The sequence below is a fragment of the Columba livia genome, chromosome 21 (genome assembly GCF_036013475.1).
Source record: "Columba livia isolate bColLiv1 breed racing homer chromosome 21, bColLiv1.pat.W.v2, whole genome shotgun sequence".
NCBI lineage: Eukaryota > Metazoa > Chordata > Aves > Columbiformes > Columbidae > Columba > Columba livia.
Window position 1 is genome coordinate 3,754,017 of NC_088622.1, and position 17,970 is coordinate 3,771,986.

At 46.6% G+C, this 17,970-nt stretch overlaps 1 protein-coding gene across 7 annotated transcripts in view; it reads right to left on the bottom strand.

Annotated features, from left to right (window-relative positions):
* CASZ1 (castor zinc finger 1) overlaps positions 1 to 17,970 on the bottom strand; it is a 239,741-nt gene that overhangs the window by 183,592 nt on the left and 38,179 nt on the right. For 5 of the 7 annotated variants that reach the window (XM_065037514.1, XM_065037513.1, XM_065037507.1 and 2 more), the window contains exon 1: positions 3,321 to 3,486. The exons of 1 other annotated variant lie outside the window; for it this stretch is intronic. The gene's annotated coding sequence lies outside the window, so the exon portion shown is untranslated. Of the gene's footprint in view, positions 1 to 2,922; positions 3,062 to 3,320; positions 3,487 to 17,970 lie in introns of those variants that run through there. One more of the 7 variants, XM_065037509.1, reaches the window with a different exon arrangement.

Sequence of the window (17,970 nt, forward strand, 5' to 3'; positions counted from 1 at the left end):
CATGTTCTTATGTCACTGGGCTAAAAAAAAAAAAGAAGAGAGAGAGGGAGCGAGAGATATGACTTTCCTTGAATGATCTGTTTAACCTAAGCCAGAGGAAAAAAAAAGAAGTCATTAATTACTTATGTGAGCTATTGCTTCTGAAAGACAATAAACCTGCCTGGTCGCCATGGATATGACATATTTGCTCTGAAAACAACACAATAATTAGCAAAGGGGAAAGATACAAGGAGAATATGCAAACTCCTGAGTTTAAAGCCATAGTGTTGCCTTTTTTTTCCCCCCTCCTCTTTTTACTTGGCAGAGTCAATTCTGTTTGCAATTCAAATCAAACAAATAAACAGAATATTTAGCGAAAAATGTTAAATTAGCCACCACACTATGAATCACCAAAAAAAAAAAAAAAACAACAAAAAAGGAGAGAAAAATTGACAAGGAAAAAAGAAAAAGGGCCAGTATGGACAGATCATAAAACACCTGGGTGTTTTTCATAGACATGGGTATATATACGTGAAATATAAATGTATACAGACACACAAACATCTCTGAGTTGTAAGGTTTACGTGCACTATTTCCTCCGAGGTTATTATTTTATTTTTAAGATGATACAGAAGCAAACCGAGAGGAAAAACGTCTCCGTTCCAGGGAGTGGGAACATTTTGGAGATACACTAAGAGAAAGTACAGGAGGTATCTGACTGTGCTAAACATGCATTGTACTGGTGGGGTTTTCTTTGCAAACCCTTTAACTTTTTTTGCAGCAGATGAGCAAAAGCCACAATTGGTGAGCACGGCGCGTCAGCCTCATCCACACCAGCTCACCACCACTACTCCTGTTTTAAGCACTAAAAACATTCTCTCACCTCAATTACTTTTTATAAAGTGATATTACACTGAATCACATGCGATAATGCAATGGGTAAGTTAAGAAATAATGAAAACTGAGTTACATGCAGAGAGACTTATTTGAAATAATTTATAAATGTTGCGGGGAAAATGTTTTTTAGATTTCTCTCTCATTAAGAAGAGACAAAGACTATTAAAACCTTCACTAATGCGGTAGCTTTCTGGATTCTGACCTTCCACATTTAGAAACCAAGTAATAAAAACACCCTAACAAGCACTTTATCTTTAGAGATATTTGACTTTGAACTTATTTTAACATTAAAAAGACTTGGGAGGTATAAAAATAACAATATAGTTGCCACAAGTTTCTCTTGTTGTTGTTGTTTTCACTGCTAAAAAAAAAATATATCTTCAGAACAAAATAAGCAGATTAAGGAAACATCCCCATAATTTAACTGGCTCTTTTTCTATTTTTTTTAAACAATAGTTTTTAGCTGGACTCTTTGATCTTGAAAGGGTTCTGCTATCTTGTGTGATGAGGGGGGAAAAATGATCTGTTTTAAATGATGATTCAAAAAAAAGGATCAAAGCCCTGACTTTCTGTTAGCCATAATAGGCTCTGTCTTGCACAAAGCTTCAACTTCAGGCTTTAATATATAAAATATACAGGAGCCCAATAAAAGCACTGAAAAGGTACAAAGTCTGAAAACAAAAGGGGACGCTGCTCCTTTAAACGTTTTAGTGCATATGGAGTTTGATTTCTGAAAGAGATCAGTTTAACATCTCCATAGAAACCAGCAACAGATTATCATCAACAGAATAAATAACTAGTCTAATAAATTAAACAGGAGGCATAAGATCTGGAAACTTGATTACTGAAGTTCAACAATATTCCCCCATAAACTCTTCCAAACCACCTTCAGGGTAGCTAACGAGGTGGCAACGACACGTTAATAAAGGGTAGGTGGGAAGCGGGCAGGACTTGTGGAAACAAGAACTCCAAAACCTTCGCAAGAAATTATTTTACGCTAAGAGTCAGCAAATCAATAGAGGAAATAAATTCATCAATGAAGTTTTGGGAGAGGCAGCTGGTGTAGCAGGGACCAGCCCCGCTGTGCAGCGCCGGGCGGACAGGAGGGGGCACACGGAAGGTGGACGAGCAGCTCCTCAAAGTTTCACCTTTCCAGCCCCAAAGGGCAGGAGGGTTCGGGTCGATCGATCAAACCCGCCGTGATTCAGAACAGCCTCCGGCGGCAACCCACCCTTAAAAGTTTGCCGAAGAAGTTGCCCGCCGCGAAACCGAGCGGCCCCGGCGCTGGCAGCGGCGCTGGCAGCGGGGAGAGCGGCCGCGCCAGCCCCACGCCCGCCCGAGCCTCTTGACAGCTGGCTGGCGGCCCGCCGAGCCCCGCTCCTCCTCTGCCCCCCGCCGCCACCGGCGCTCGGGGTCCTGGCCCGGGACCGCTCCTCGCCTTCTCCGTCCGCGCCCCGCGGCCCCCCCGCCGGCCCGACTCTGAGTGACGGCTCGGACACCTGTTCCCCGTCCCCAGAGCCTCCGATGCGGGCAGCGGCTCCCCCGGGAGCCCCGGCCCGCGCCCCCGCCCGCCACATCCCCGGCCCCGGGGGGCCGCCCCCCGCTGCCCCGCCGCGTATGGGGGAAAGGGGGAAAGGGGGCGAGAAGGGGAAGGAGGCGGAGGGGGGAAACTTCCTGGCTCCGGATGGCAAATCAGCTGCGCATTCTGCAAATGCCACCGGGTAAAAATAACCTGCTGCTTCGCCCGGGGGGCCGGGCACTGGCTGCCTCGAGCCGCGCTCCCCACCGCCGCGGCCCCTGCCCGCCCCATCCCCACCGGGGCACTGCGGCCGGCCCGCTGCGGGCACCGGGCGAAGCGCTGCCGGCACCCAGCCCAGCCACTTTGCAGAAAGTTCCCCGGCACGGTTCGCCCCGCCGGCAACCGGCCCTTGCCCGCCGAGCGCTCCCGCCGTCGCTCGCCCAACTTTGCTGCCGCCGCTGCCGCCGTCCCCCCCGGTGCCTGTGCCCGGCCGCGCCAGGACCCCCGGGCGGCGCGGCTGCGGTTACCTGCGCCCGGCGCGGAGCGGGAACACGTGTTCCCCCGTCCCTGCCCGGGCTCCTGCCAAAGTCCTGGAAATTGACGGGCGCCGCCGCGGCCCCGGCTCCGCCGCCGAGCGGGCACGGCGCTGCCCCGCCGCCGCCGCCGGCCCCCGCCGCCGCGGCACCCCCGCCGCTGCCCGCCTCCCGGGGAGCCGGGCAGCCGCCGCCGTCCCCGCTGGCGGCCGGTGCCCGCGGAGCCTGGGCGCTGCCCCGCGGGAGCCGGACGCGGAGCGCGGCGCGGTGCCCACCTGCCGGGCAGCGCCGCCGGCCGCCCGCCCGCGCAGCGTCCCAGCCCCGGCGCCACCGAGCCGGGGCTGCCGGCGGCGGGGCCGTGGCCGGTGCCGGGCGGGAGCGGACGGGCTTACCTGCACTTGGGGCTGCTTTGGGTGACTTTCCAAGTCAAGGGAAATGTGTGTGTGTTTGGGATGGAGGCTGCAGCGCGCATGCGCCATCAAACTTGCCCTGATCCCGGATTTTTCCTCCTCGCGCTCCCCTTTGCTTTGATTATTGAATTTTCCTATTTCTAACAGGAGGGCGGGCGGCGCGCAAAACCCGGCCTGGAGCCCGCCGCCGCCTGCCCCGGCCCGCCCGGGGAGGGGAAGGGGGGAGCGGCGGGGAGGGAGCGGGCACGGAGCGGACTCGGTCTCCAGGCAGGCAGGGCAGGCAGGCAAGGGAGCGGCGCCTGCAAAACCCGGACCGGACCGCCCTCCCCTGGCAAGCGAAAAGACGAGAAAGCGTCCCCATTTCCCCCATCTCCTGCCCTGTCCCCGCACCAGGCGGTTCCGTCCTCCTCCCCAGCGAGGCACTAGAAGTTTTCTAAAATTTTCTAGTTTGCAGCCTGGCGATCTTCTTAGTTCCCTAAGACTCAACTCCATGGAGATCACGAATAACTAGGCTGTGTCTATCTCTTTATTCTCCAGCTGGTTTTCCTAGGCATAATATTCAGTTCCTATTTCACAAACTTCTAAACTTCGGCACTTCTCTTTTGCTTATGTTCTTAGTCTGGATTACACTCAAGTTTAGAACCAACCACTGTCCCATTGCATCTACAACTATCCTATTTCTGGGTTTGGTGGTCTGCAGTCTCGCTTTGCTGGCATTTATGCACAGGACTCGCTTTTGCAGAAAAAGTCAAGGAACAGACATGCAAGCCACGGGTAGCCTGGGCTGGTTTCAGGGGATGTCTCTGTAGGATCAGAGCTGAGGGTTCCCCTACATTTGCACCTGAAATTCCAACAGGCAGGCAGCACATTTTTATGTTAAGAAACAACTCTCTTCAACTTTAACTTTTCTTTCTCAGCTCTATCTTCTTCCTGAGGCAGTTGGTATACATTATAGGTATCTGTGCACATTCTGTCGTGGTGGTTCTGCAAAATAATCCGAGCCCCTTTCCTTCATCCCCTGGTTCCCTCTCTGGGAACCAAGAGCCTCGGCTCAGGGGTACCCCAGCCCTCTGTGTCAGGGTGTGGAGTTGTACACTACACCTGCCTGCCCGTTTCTGCCCGAATTCAGTCTGCAGGACCGCGTGCAGGTGAACGTACCTGCCTCCATCCCAGGGCTCGCAGGATTTGGTCTCTAGGCCCAAGCTGTTCAAACCTGCAAACTCCCGAATAACTAACTCATTGGGAGCGGGGAGCTCTGCATCAGCACACCCACACAGAACCCCTTGCAGGAGCGCCTCGCGCTCCCCATGCGCGTCCCTGTCTGTGTCTGTCTCCACCTGTTGCCTCTTGTCTGATGCTTACACTGTAAGCTCTTTGGGGCAGAAACCACGGTTTTGCTCTGGATTTGTCGGTGCCTTGCACAATGGGGCGCTGCTCCATGATCACAGCTCCTACGTGCTATTGCCACACATGTAAATAATAACAATAATTAATAATAATAGACTAATTCCTCTGATTTCGATGTGACTACTCGTGAGTAAAAGTGACTCACGTCCATGAGTGCCTGCAGGACTGCTGCCAGCTCTTGAGCTTTTATTGTGAGTCTTCCAATATTTGGTGTTCTCCTTTGATCCCTGGCTCCCGGAATGACATGTTTCTAGCACTTCTGTTTACACAAGGAAGCTTGGAAATGTGGCCTAGTGCTCCCAAAAGCCAGAGGACAAACAAGAAACTTCCAAAGAAATGGATTTTTAATAGCTTTTAAGAAAATCCTGTAATTTGGCAGCTCAGGGAAGGGGGGAGTCTGACTCATGAATTTTAAACAGACAAGTTTAGCAATGTACATCTATTGAGTTAAATATTTAGGTCCCTGTAAAGACCAGACTTTTACTAACCAGGCTGAATTTACAGTAGCGAGATGTATTTCTGTGGAAATACTCATAGTGTTTAAAGTGTCTGCATCTTTACAGAATCTGGGCTTTTGTTTATTTGAATATTGTTTGGTATTTGTCATTCTGTAGTTATTTATTTTCCCCTGCTCACAATAAGAAAGCAGGAAAATGGGGATGAGAATGGGATAATTAAAGTAAATATGACTGTGTGAGACTGTTATAATAACTGTGGCAAGTATTTATAAATTGCTGAAAATAAAAAGACCAAACTTCTTGAATTTGTATGCTGGAGAGACACTGTCAGGTTAAAAACCACGCGTTTCTAAAAGTAAACGTCCCAACTTCTGGTATAAAAGCATAAAAGAGCATGTCCTAAGCGATGAATTCTTGCTTATGAGGCATCCCTGAAGAATGAAGGGTTGGGAGAACAGGGCTCTTTAATTAAATCTGCATCGTTACTTTTAATTGCATTTACTTATTATTTTCTCTTGTTCACTTTTTTGCATTTCTCTCATCTGGGGTGCTGAACACAGACTGAATGGTCTTCCTTCTGCTTGGAAGTCGGCTAATTTTGGAGTGCTGCGGAGTTGTCCTACTTAGGAGAACTTGGGGACAGTCAAGTGTTTCAGAGGCGGCCGCGTTTATCGCCCAAGAGCTCTCACGTCTGTGCTCCCCTGCACGCGGCGGGAGGCTCAGACACCCTACAGACTGTCCCGCTGACAACAGCTTCAAGCCTCCTTCCAAACCACACCTTGCCCAAAAGCTCTCTTTGCGTGTGTTTTAGAGCCCCACTCCACATGCTTAACCTGTGGCTTTTGACCTCTTAGTTTAATTCCTTAAGTTTGCTGGTGCAAAGCCCCATTCGGCCCATCTGATGGTTGCGACACCAGCTCCCAGGAAAGGCCCCGACGCGCACAGCTCCGCAGTCAGACGGAACACGAGGTAATGACACCTTACACAGCCCGTTCCAGATAGAAAGAAAATAATTTAGCAAATTGCAAATGATGCATACTTAACTATTTATGCAGCATCTTCCTGTCATCAACCCAAAGCAATTTTACTTCCGTGTTGAACAGTGGATGAAAATGCTGTATAGATTTAACCATTGCGGGAGTTCCTTTTAAGTGGTACAGTAATCTCTCTCCAGCTAATTTAGTGTTGTAATAAGGCACCACCCTCACAAGTCCTTTGTGTTCTTGTGTCAATACTGCCCCCAAACCATAAGTGCTGGCATCTGCATCTATCATAAAAGTGGGTCTGAAACACAGAAAGACTAAGAAAGGAGCAACATGGCCATTGGCGGAGGAATCTCAGGAGCCTTTTACCAATCCTATACATACCCAATTTCATTCTGATTTCCTCTAAAATACTATTTGCTCTCTCAAAAAATCTGTGCTACGGTTTGACAGCACTGGCAAATTCAACACTAACCTTGTCTAACAGCAGCAGAGTGAGATGTACCTGGGGAGCAGGACAGTTCTGTACAGCCAGTTTTCTTCTTGCCTGTGGGTGTTCCCTGCCCACTGCTCAGGATTTGACTTGAACCAGACCACCTCTCTCTCCTTGGGATTAAATACCTTTAACCAAAGACCTCTAACCAAAATGTCACTTTGGTTTTTTTTGCTCTTTTCTTTTCTTTTATATATATATATATATATATATATAAAATACAACAGCGGAAAAAATCCAAAAGCAGTCTCAGACATCACTATCATTGCCTTTTCCCTTTATGGTTTCCTTTATCAGCACTTACTAAAACCAGTGAGACCTTACACAGTTCTAGTTCCTATCTTCACCATTTCCTGCTCGCCTGAACATTTAACAAACAAACAGTTCCGTTGCACAAGATCCCTGGCAGCTCAGATCCGTGTGTACCTCCATCACCGAACAGGTTTCATCTGTTCCCAGTCTCTCTTCAGCTGCCGTACCATGTAGCTACACCATTAGCTGCTGCCCTTGGGGAGAGGACATCCTGCTCGCTGCAAGCCCATAAGACATTGGTTGTATTGAGCTACATATTTCAAATAAATTTCCATGGACTGAAATTGTAGGACACCTTTCATGCTATTTATCATTCAGCAATTAGCAATAACAGCATCCAAACTCATTATTAGGCCATCCTCTATGTCTGCTGTTCACAACTCTTGGTTAGATCCAGAAATTTATCTCTTATACCCAACTTTGTGAATGGTTCCTCCCTTTGCTCAGGGTCCTCTGATTTCCACGCTGGGGTGGTGTGAGTGCAGCTTGTGTAGGCAAGCTGCAATTATCCGTGTGGTGCAAGGACACAGAGAGCAAATATCTATCACATTCCTTCCTGCGCTGTTGGGCAGGAGCGAGAGATGAGCATGATGAGGTAGTACAAGCCATACACAAGTGAACAGAATATTTAGAGTGATGACAGGACAGCTGTTGGTAAAGCGTATAGGCTACACCTTTACTGTAGACTAGACATTAATGTATTTTATTCACACCCAGTACATACCCCAGAACACACTCCCTCTGGCTAAGCCGTGCAAGTGCAGCCTGAGCAAACGGTATGTACCCTTAAAAAATTACTCACACAAGAAAAATGATGCTAAAACAACACGAGAAGGGTCTGGATTAAAATGACAAAAGCACAGAAACACATGACGAGGGCTCTGACTCTGTCCTCAGCTCACCCTGCCGTGACCTGGCCACTGCATTTTCAGAGGGGAAGACGAAGGGCTACGAAAGGGATTCCTGTTGCTCTGAGGCGTGTGGCAATAGGGAATCAGGTTTAGACGCCTTGTTCCCGATCACTGTACACAGGCTTATAAGCCACATTAATTCCTCAAAGAGGCACCGAATCTCTTATAAGTGAGAAGAAGGCTGAAGTCCAGGCTGACCAGTTTACCAAACTGGACCAAAACAGTTCTCTATTTCATATAGACTGCCCAGTGGCCACTGGGTGTGAGTGACCTTTACCAAACCCAGGGCAGACCAAGGCCCTGTCCAGGACCTCTCATCCCGCTTCACAACTCACTACATGAATGAAGAAATCTCTTAGACTTGCACTAGAAAAATCCAGTGGATTTACTTAGTTTCGTAATGGAAAATGAGAATTGCAAAGAAGGAGGAGGCTTTTTTTTCAGTTGCTAGTTTAATATGATCTGCTCTCATTTTTTATAGGAGTGGCTCAAGTAATTAGAGAATCTCGTGTGGTCAGTGTTTGTCAAGTGCCCTTTTCTCACAGTCAACTATTTCTCTGCATATGCACACTTCAGAAAACAAAGAAACGTAATTGATCCCCTGGTCCAAATCCTGCAAGCAGAGCAGCGTTGCTTCACCGGCAGCAGTGGGGCAACCTTGTTTATATTGAAGAGGATCAGGCCCTGTGTTTTGAAACGTCCAACTTTTGTTTAGAAATATATATAATGAATATCTGTGTATAAGTACGTAATACAAATATTGAAACTGTGTGGGACAAATTATAGGTGTATGGACTGATACTGATGTTCGGCTGGTAGAAATGAGGGCAGACAAGAATTTACTCAGCTCGAAATCTGTTCTTATCTGGTTTATTTGCCTTAAAACTATAAAGGTTCAAGCAAAAGATTGGGCATTTAGTAAGAAATATCGGGCATTTAAACCCAGTTCTGGCCCAAACTTTCCTTGACTATCCTGTGTGTCTGGATAATACCCAGTACTTCGGGGCTTAGCCCTAAAGGAGGCGACTAAAGGCAATAGATAAATGCAGAAGAAAATAATAAATAAGCAACAACAATAACAAAACTGGAATTCAAGTGTGAAGTTGTATGTTTGTAATAGCCTGCCCGCGTTAGAAAATAATCAACTAAATAGCAATAAATAATAAAAATTTATATTAACAATTCATTTGTGCTGATACAGACCTTCAAGTTAGAGTTCATTATATTAATTTACTAATTAATTAAGCACTACATCACCTGGCACCTACGTAGGTTTTATTACACTTTATAGATGGAAAACTTAAGAGTCTTGCCTAGGGACACAGTGAATCAGTGGCAGAGCCGGACACAGAACTGGAATATCCTCCACAGCTCTGAGTCTGTTTACAGCAGAAAGCTGCCCTGATTTTCTGACTAATTTAGTTCAACAGATGCAATTCTCAGTGTGGAGACTCCAATTTGGGTGCAAGAGGGAGTTATTTTGTTTGAGCTTAAATCAGTTCTTAATTATATCAAGCTAGTTATATAAACGCAGTTTTAAAAATATCCTTGTAGGCATCTACATTTCAGGCCATTGACTTAAAAACACACCTTTAGTTTAAATGCTGCTATTTTCCAGATAGGTCCCAAGTCACAACAGCTCTTTGGGTCCCTCCCATCTCCATTTCACCAGGAAACCTCAGCTACTGAACTGAGATGTGCAATTTTGAGTGTCTTTCACTAAACAGCGCCAACATTGGCAAGTGCCCTGATTTTGGTTAAAGACAGAGTTACTGCAATTTAGTTTAGCCTTTTAATAAATGGTTTAAACTTGTTCAAAGCCAGGCTTTGCAACCAAGTTTCAATTGCTTAAGGAGCTGCTACTAAGCAGGGGAGCTGCTCTAAGCGTGCAAAGCTGAGTTAACTAAAAGACAATAACCCTTCTACGCTGCATCTCCCAGGTATCACAGAACGCTATTATCAAGGCCCATTTATCTACAGACTTTTCTGAAATCTGATCCCTTCCAACATGTGCCCTGGGCTGACAGTTGCTCCCTTTCGGTCCCCCCACAGCCGCACCCCATGCAGGAGGCGGTCACCGTGTTATCTCTGCCCTGCTTGGTGTCGGTGGCCACGCTGGCCCTGGACACGGGCACACGGAGTTGCTTGGCCCTCTCATTTCTTCCAGCAGCGTGTGGCAGCTGGAGAGGATGGCACAGGGGGCTTCATGGGCTGGCCGAGCGACATGGAAGCAAACCAAGGGCTGCGTAAGGAACGCACGAGAACGGCACGGGATAATGGGAAACATTATTTATAGCCTGAATGCAGAAAACCTCCCCTACCTCCCCCCTCGCCAACAGACAAACCCATGTCCAGTAATGACAAAGTCATTACCTTTTTATTATTTTTCAATAGGGTTCAGATGTAGCGTGTCTGTTCCTTACAGGCTGGCCTGATGGCTCCAGGCTCCCGTCTCTCTGAGAACACTCAGCGAAACACTCTGAGTGGGTGTGGAGTCACCAGCCCTGCTTTAGGAAATTTGGGCCTTACCCTCCCAGCAGCCTGTTATCTCACTTATTAAGGGAGAATTATAATGTTTCCCTTCCTCCCAAGAGGCATTTGGGACTACAATAAAGGCCTTGTGAGAACTGCTACAAGATCAAAGCAGGGATCCCATCGGAGAAGTTCAGCATAGTGCTGTTCCTGATAAGATACCGTTTTGGGGGCTCTTAATAGAAACTATGGGCTTTTCAATATATTTTCTAGCATGAATACTATCCTTGAAAAAATAATCACATTGAAATCCTAAAGTTATGTGATCCTCGGATATTGAAAAGGTTGAAATTCTTTTGGATTGGGTGGCTTTTCTAGCTTTCCATCTCGGTGCCCTGTGGTCCACAAGAAGTCCCTATTCTGACATGCTTTTGCTCACTGATTATTTCACCACCGATCATTCCCCAAAAGCTTCTTCTTCCTTCACCTGCTGCCCCTCTGTAACTCCAGCTCTCCTTTTCCTCTCGCATTTAATGCCCTATCTATGCTTTGTCTTTGCCTCCTGCTTTTTAAACGTCCTTCCCCCACTTTGTATCTCCAGCAAGACCCCTGTGTGCGGGTGTGATAACCCACGTAGCACCCATGTCTCTGGGATTTATTTTGAGATCTGCTGCTTGTTTATTTATTTCCCTTTTAGCACACCCAGCGAGGCCTGTGTGGCAGGAGATGTGAAGGGAGGTGATTATGGGAGACTATTTCCCCTCGCCGCTCATTCACGACAAACAAAGAGCAATGATTGATGATTAAAAATGCATTCTCTGGGCTTGTTTTCTTTTGTTTTACCATTATGGAGATATTATAAATACTGAATACTAATCAATCCAGACCTGGCGGGACCTCACAGACCTTCTGCAATCCCAGGGCTTTGCTCTTCCTTACAACCTCTGCAGCCTTTCCTTCCCTTCTTCATTTCTAAATTAAACACCTAGAGTCCTCCATCCCAACCAAAAAGGATTAGGTTAACTTTGGATGAATTCACACTCTTTTTGGAGCAGAGGAGATCAGGAAGGCTCCTCCAAAAACCTCTCATTCCTGCTAGCAGTAAGGCTGGATTTCTCCCTGGGCATTTCTGTGCAAAAGCCAGAGAGCCACATCTGATTCCGCAACATTACACAATGTCCAGATAAACAGCAAACTCAGTGGCGCTTGCATTCTTTTATCTTTATTCAGTCAAATCAACTGCTTTCTCTTTCTCTTCCCACACTCCCCCCTTGCCTCATTCTCCCTCACTCATGTAAAACAGACACAGCACACCGGCCACTGCAAAAATTGATCAAAATCGTCTATCCTAACTGAATGAGAAGATTCCTCTTCACTTTGGCCTAAACTACCACTTTTCTCTAATCAGCTGTTTCCTGTGAGATTTTTCCAGCGTTCTGCTCCCTGCTGAAGTCAACATTAAATGTCCCACACAGCAAAGCTCTGCCTGACTCCAGTGAGGGCACAGTTAGGCTGAGGTTAAGCTTCTGCAAAAGTCCCCTGCAGAGAGCAGACCCAGGTCCCTCTTCTGCTCTCTCCTGCCCCTGGGCAGCCCCAGGACCGACAGAGACCCCAGCAGAGCGGAACAGCAGCACAAGGGCTTGCCCGTGTAGCTCAGATTACCGAAAATAAACTACACTGGGCACTGACATACATTTTTCTTAATATGCTTAGAACCAGCTCAGGAATAGCTGAGCTCAGCTTGAACATATCAGGAAGGAGAAGGAAGAGAATCTAAGCTGGGCTAGCAAGAAATTTTAGTCTGAAGCATATGGCAAGAAACTGCAATGTGTTCTTATCTTGAAGCCTGAGGATTTATTTTATGCACATAATTCCCTGATCATCTTGATGTAGCATCTCTTAGGAGGTTGGTGTTACACTATCTAACCACCACTGCTGGAACTTGACAATCTCTCTACCATCTTAACTTTCTTAAATAATTTTAAATATATATCTGTGTTTATAAAATATCAAGGGCCCGATCCTATTGAAGTCTGGGGAAGGAGTGTAATAGTTTCAGTAGGCATTTGGATCAAGCCCATAGATGTTCCCTACTCTTCCCTTTTTAAATATTGTATCTCTGCCTTACATCTTTGCCTGCTACTCCTCCCTAGCACACACAGGATCTTCCTCTCCCTTTGAAATGTGTGGAAATTTTCTGTGAGAACAGCATTTCTGTGTAACCTGAGTTCAAAAATGGAAGCCACCACCCCCAAGTAACAAGGGAGCCTAAAATGCTGTTTCTTAGTCAATACACTTTATCCCTCTGTGCCTCCAAATTTACCTCTTCCCCCCTTCCCAGAGCAGTGTGAAACCAATTCATAGTGAAAGGGGCTTTGCAGCAGGTAACGATAATTAATATGCTTCAGGTTTCTTAGTTTAGCCTTGAGTCTGCAAGCAACCTTCAGTTGCAACGTAATTACCACCAGTTCACCAACAAATGCTGGTTTGTAGACTTGTTTCACCAGACTCAGCACACAGATTGATTCAAGCCATTCTTTGGTGAGCCTCTGCAATGGAATTATATCTTTACACAGTGGTCTGTTCAAAGGAAATGTTGTTATTGCTATATTTTCAAACCTATACACTTTCACCCAAAGATCTTAGCTCTGATGGCAGTTTATTTCGATGATACCACTTAGCATAAGCTTGGCAGCAAAAGAAATGCGTGTATATGCATGTCTGTATGTATATGTATGCACAAGTACTACACCCACCCACACAAGTTACTAATCCATTGGTTGATGTATTTATGGCTATTTTGCTTATAAACCACTGCCCTCTAAGAAGCTTAGAGCCGCCTTCTGCAACCGCGGGAGATACTTGCTTACCTCAACAGTAAAAGTCTGCATTTCAGAAAGAGAAAGACTCGGTTGGTAACCTGGTTGAGGACGGTGACCTTCGTGCACACAAAGATTCAGTCTAACTGCCCAGTCCAGACCAGAACCGCCTCACAGAGACATTACCTTTAAGCCCGGCTTTCCTTGCTGCCTGGTTGATGTACCACCGACCCATTTCCCCTCAGTTTTAGTGACCCCCAGAGGCCAGACCCCAGGAATAGGAGCAAACACCCTCCCTCTGCCTTCAGCTGGCAGCCCCTCATTTCATAGAATCATAGAATAATTCTGGTTGGAAGAGATCCTTAAGATCACTGAGTCTCAACTCTCATGAAATACAGACCATGTTTGGTTTTAGGTAGCACGGTAAAGCCAAAAAGCATCAGTCAGAAGCTAGATTAGAGAATGAGTCCAGAATGTTTTCTCCAGAAAAATGAACGTAGAACCTAAAAGAGAAGAGATGGGAAACACTGCCAAGTCCCACCTGGATTCATTAGCCAAAACCAGGGCAGGACTGTGTTCTGCAGTGTGCTGACCGGTGTCAAGAACAGAGGCCGGGGCGACTGTTCAACCCATGGTATGAAAGCGGTCAGACAGCAAATCACACTGATCCCAGGAATATATGAATCCGATTACAAGGTATGAAGGCACTGCACAGTACAATGCTGGCTAAAGATACCCAAGCTACAGCTGAATAAGTACAGCAAGCAGTGGAAAATTATACCAGACAGATCAGTGTACTAATAGAGCTGTACTCTTGTGATATCAAGTGAGCTCAGGTGTCTCTAAAAGGCACTGTACTGTGCAGTGGACATATATACCAAATACTGCAACTGGTACTTCTGCTGTTTTGTCACTCTGTACCTCAGCACTGTCATCTGCAAAATGGGGGAAGAGATCACTACCACATTCAGAAGGAGATATGAGACTTTCCTGATGTTTTTAAGAGCCCTGAAACCTCAGAGAAGGGCAATTTATTGTTCTTATTTTCCTGTGATCACACTATTCCCACAGGGATTGTTTATTTCTCAGCTCTGGGTTTCAATTTATTTGTTTCTCATTGTGTTCTGGGTTTCCATACAGACCAATTTCCACTAGCAAAGACTGAAGGGACTATTTTCCCTTTCTGGCTTCAACTTAACAAACGTACAGGCTGATAAATCCTCTTGTGAAAATCCTACAGGGTGAAACAGGCTACAGATCAAAGGGAAGGAACATTTGTCCTCTACTATGATACCAATACCAGCAGAGCCTCCTCACCTTCAGAAAATGATCCTTCAGAAAAACTCATGTCCCACCCTCCCACTGTTGTTCCCAGACCCAGACTTCTGACTTTGTCACACACTCCTGCCACCCAGATCTGCCAGCAGAATCTGGCTCTGTTGGCATTAGAAGTTCGATTTCCTCATGAAAGGCGCCTCTGAAGACAGCAGGAAACAATCTAGCAGAGAGAGCAACACTGGACCGTGGGCTCTGGTTGGTATTGGGAGCTACAGGTCATTTGTGAGTGTGGGGAGAAAAGCCGAGCAGCTCTGTGCGAGCAGCCCGGGGTGCTCAGAGCTGCGCAGGCTCTCCTTGGCTTTGCTTTGGTCTGGTGCCAGGTCGCTCTCCTTCCTGTTCCAACAGTGCAGACATGCTGTACCTGAGACACCTATGGAAATACAAAGGTCACTGCACTGCTGTGTGCGAGCATTTGCCAGAGCTTGTTCTCAGGCAGAAGAAGGGACGCTGGGCACACACGAGGACCTGCTTCAGTGTGATCTCCATGCAGTGCCTTCAGTCCTGAAAGCAGAGTCCCAGGTAACCCCAGCTCAGCCTTGCTCCCTCCACGTGCTGAAGCAGTTACTATAAAAGGCTCACAAATGGTCTCAGGCCCAGTCCCAAAGCCCTTGCTCCAATTCAGGTACCAGGGAAAGAGCCGAAGTTGAATTTGTACAAAACCCAGGCAAGGGAATCAGGGTACAGACCCTGGATGTAAAATGGCTGGGCCATTAATACAGCCAAAAGCAGACAAAATACTTAAGTGTCTGTCACCTTCATGTTTTACGTGACTCTAACACACATGGCAGCCACAGACTAGAAGAGCAGCTGAGCACTTGCTTAACCAGAAGTACTGGAAAGGTCCCAAGGGATATCAAAGAGTTTTGAGCAACTATTGAAGCAGCTACTTTCGGGAGTGTATCTTACGTTCTCAAGTCCTGGCTCATGACTCACAAATACAACTATTCCCTTCAGTGGATTTAGGGGAAAACTATGAGTTTTGGTTTCGCTTACCTGTTCTGTTATTAAATTGTTTCTCTCTGAGACCATTACAAAGTAATCTGAATGGCCACAATCGGTTCATGCATTTGGAAAAGTAGATACTGTAGTTATGTCATGAACATTTGTCGGAAAAGTTTGGGGACTGCCTGTACACTAAGGGTGTGTACAAATGACCTGAAATGACTGAATTATTACAGCTCAGTGTCCCACTCTCCCCAGCTGAGATGCAGTATCTGCCCATCCTCCTGATCAGCTGCAATGGTAAAGTAAATACAACTTTCTGAACCAACATAAATGCCAACATTGTTCAACCAGACAAATTTTACTCTGAACTGCACGGAAAATTACTGTAGTGACTTTGCTGGTAACCTATTAAGCTGAGGTTTGACTTGAATCATACCCTAATACCAGTAAATTAGGCTTGGTGCTGTTGGAGATTCGCTGCCTTTCCATGGATTGAAACGGTTTATCAGTTTCAATGGTTTATAATGATAAACCGGATTATATAATGGTGCATATCAAACTTTCCTCAGCAGTCTTGCACCCATTCATATAGCCAGGTTTTAAAATCTTGTCTTTAGCTGAACAGCTCTAAATATTAAATGTCACTCTCCCTAAGAGTTAAACCACACTTAGTCAATGCCTGTGCAAACCAGAGCAAGCTGGGGTAACTTTCTACAGGTTAATGGAAATCTAGCACACACTAAGGTAGCCTTTGCCTCTTGTTATTAGAATTAAACTCTGATAATCAACACGTAGGGCGAGTGTCTCAAAACTGACTGTGTAATTTCGGGAGTTCAGTGGAAAAAGTGATTGGAAATCCCTGTAGGCACTTTTACAAAAACACCCTCTCCGAGTGCAGCTAAAATGGAGAAAACAATTCAGGTGAAAAATTAAAAGGAAAACTCTAGAAAGCTCAGGTGAGACACGGCTGCTATCAGTCCAAAAGGGTGGGGAAGATAATTTATTGCTATAAAGTGGACTTATGTTCCCTTTCCTGTGAACGTTATCATCTTTGATAAGCCGGATACATGCATATTTTATATTTCTATGTTAAAAAGCAAAGTACAATCTTACAATAAAAAAAAAAAAGCCCAGTAACTGCAAGGCCGGGTTGCCCATGGAGGCAGGTGCGTGTGTTAATGAAAAGCTCCTTCCTCTCTGCCCCAAAGAGCCTTTATAGCCTGATCACGAGCTGAAGTTACTGTAAACACGGCCTTCTAAAGTCACCAAAAAAGTTCAGCACCCCTTGCAGGAAGGATCAGTTTACACCATCTAATTTTTCTGTCTGACTAATACATTAAGTCAGATATCGTTTCCTGCTCACAGGCCGTTTATCCATTCAACCAAGCTTTCTCCCTGTCCTCTTCTGGATTACTTCTTGAATCTTTTTGCCCCTTTTCTTTTCCCTGTTTTCCAGCTTGCTCCTGATTTTTCCCACAAGCCATTTCCCCTGAGGTTTCTCCAATATGAAGCTGAATACCTTTACGAGTATCTGCAATTCCCTCTGGCCCAAATCCTGAGAGACCCATTCAGTTTATATTTCAGGAAATTTCTATCATAGCCACTGGGAACACTGAGATTCCAGCACATATCAGGATCTGACCAGCAGATAAAGCTCAGTTATCCCATCTGCACAGAGAGGGGTAAACAAGCGGCCAAACTCTGGAGATGGAGATAAACTCACTGTCCATCGGTGACGAACGCACTAAATCTCCACTACCCCAGTGAGGAACACGAGTGTTCTGTGGAGGGCAGGAGTTGTCTGTCCCTGGGCAAAGGAGGACAAAATGTTTCCTGCTCCACTCCTGTGCTCGTACAGAACAATTTCTGGGCAGAGAGCTGCTGTTGCTGCGACCAGACACGTTAGCCAAACCACAGAGGATTAGGGGAAGGCAAGGAAGAAGAGGGTAGTTCTAAAAAGCAAAGGTTGTCGCTGTGGTGGGAGAACAGTATCATCAAGTGCTGCTCTGCTGGGAGGACAGCTGGGAAACAGGCTGGTCAGACTTCTCTGAGAAGTGGAGAAAACTCCGTATGTGCTGCCCACACAGCCATACTGCCCACAGGGGGCAACGGTACTCAAAATATTTGAAGATGGGCAAAATTTAATCAACCCCAGCCCCCAACAAGAGGTGGCTCCAATCCAGACACCTGTCCACTCACCAAGGCTGAATTTGGCTTATTCTCCATGGGCCAACTTGGAGAGGCTTAGGGCAGGAGATCTGCCACTGATTTCAGCTGGATTTGCCAGCCCCCACGGCCCAGAGCTGAGCAGCTTTGCAGGGGACTGTGGTGGGTGTCTGCTCCTCTCTGGCTGTGTCACGGGGCCTGAAGGAGAGGGTGTCCTCTTAGCTCATATGCTGCGAGTCTGCAGCCCCTTGGATGATCCTGGCTGGAATTTCACTAGTCCCAGTAAAGCTCCCTGCAGACAGAAAGGGGAAATAGCTCTGCGCTCTGT